We start from the raw sequence: 2,105 nt of genomic DNA, 5'->3' as shown, positions 1-2,105 counted from the left end.
AGGGTAAATCCAGACAGCTAGCCAGACTATCTGTCCAATCTAAGTTCTCGCTTGCACAACTAAAACAACTTTTGAATGTCCATGTTCCACCAAAACAAGTTCCTGCACTCAGCACTCTGCCCCACCCATGACGAATGTGATTGGTTAAAAGAAACACCAATAAACCAGAGCACTATTTTCTCCCATCTCGGCATACTGTGAGGACTATCCAGACCCTCCTTTGCAGCGCTGTGGAGGAAGGTCTGGTAATGCGAGACCAAGTTACAACAAACCTGCTCACAGTGTTTTCATCCACTGTACCGTGGTACCGAATATTTAACTGGAGACAGCCAAAGTATGACCCCTGAAATGTTGCTTTCATCTAATTAATCATGACTTGATGTTGATCTCCTGACCTTAAGACTGTTGTGATGTTATGTGGTGTGCAGAGGGCAGTTGTTTTTGGCTGGTGGCAGTCTCTGCATGTCATATGAGTGTGTCCATGCGGAGGGGTTACAGTCTGGGTTCTGTATGTATGAGGTTGCAACACATTCTCACTCCTATTGCGTGAAATATGGACACATGGAATGTATGCACTATGCCGTGTTATATTTCCTAAACAGTGTATTGTCCTTCAGGACAATAAAATTCCCTCTTATCTTTTTTATTCATACAACAAAATCACACTGTAAATCATGGGTTGTATAATAAATGTCACCAGATGTTTTTTGCACAACTTTCAAAGTGCACAGAGAAGTTCACATCTGTGGTTGGTAAGATGTATTCTCTATCAAGTTGAGTCTTACTGCTACCAGCTTTAAAATAGTTGTTTTACTTTATCAATCATTGTTGGATGCAGTTTTCCTGCATCCTTCATGACTGTCATGATGCTGTTTTGAGAATGACATTTTGAAAAATGCTAAATAAAGATTACGTGACAAATCTGCCCAGTTTGAGATTTTTGGTTCACCAGGAAACGCTGGCAGGACATGTCGCAAGATGTTGAAAGGCTCTGTGCCCCCACCCACGGAGACTGGAGGGGGGATGAATGTCCTCCTGCTGGGGTGACATGCTTTCTGTCTGTTGAAGCAGAGAATGCTCACATTCAGCTTGGCGTCTTCTTTCATGTGACAACCAGAAAACAGGGAGGGGGAAACATGCTTTGGTAGGGCTTCTCATGACACTGACTTTATGAAATGATAGTGGAATGAGAGGTTTAATAAATTGCACACAAAAAAACTTTACAGATCCACAGTAAGTTTTTAAGACTATATTTTAATCCAGAGAACACTTGTTTGGTCATTAACAGACGAGATCAATACATAAAAGCCTACCTATGGATTATAAATACACAGTTATATACAGAATATTTTACAGGCCATAACTTTTAATATGACAGAAAGACATTTTTCTCAAATGCTCAGTCAGTGGAGGATCCTGTTGTCCTATTAATGTGTGTTTTACTTGCAGGGGAGACAGGGGTCAAATGAACGCTCCACCCAATGATTTTAAGAACTGAAAGAGGAAGTGAAATTGTTTCAATGTGTAGTTTTTGTTTAGGAAATGTGTCTTTAAATGGCTGGTTTCCTTGTTACTCATTATTGTGAAAATTGATTTCATACTAGTTGTAATCAAAATTTAGAACTGGTCTCCTGACCAAAGAAGAAATGGAGGAAGAGCTAAATACATGATATGTCTCTATGAAGTCTGGGAAAGGACACAGGAAAGGATTTCATTAAATAATACACAGTACATCTTGTTCAGTAGTTTTTGTGGTATATTTCATACAAATAATTCTGCTTTGACTGTATTCATTTGTGCTAAAAGTTCATTTAAACACACTGGGCTTTCAAAAACAACAGTAAAGCTTGACATTTCCAAAAATGCTGAACAGCAATTAGTGATTCCATTCTTTCGTAATGAACTAGGCCAAATTAACATACATTGTTACTTTTAAGAAAATGACATTTACAGAGACCCAATGACATCTGCCTGGAGGAAATATTAAAATCTTCAAGTTCAGTCAGAGACGGTTCAGAACCGAGGCGCCCCAACTGAAACTAGTTTCCTGCATTTTTGTCAAGACTGTAGTCAAGACTACCTTAGTTGAGTCCAAGACAAGTCCA

Source organism: Etheostoma spectabile, chromosome 5 (assembly GCF_008692095.1).
Source record: "Etheostoma spectabile isolate EspeVRDwgs_2016 chromosome 5, UIUC_Espe_1.0, whole genome shotgun sequence".
NCBI classification, from domain to species: domain Eukaryota; kingdom Metazoa; phylum Chordata; class Actinopteri; order Perciformes; family Percidae; genus Etheostoma; species Etheostoma spectabile.
This window is presented reverse-complemented; position numbering follows the sequence as displayed.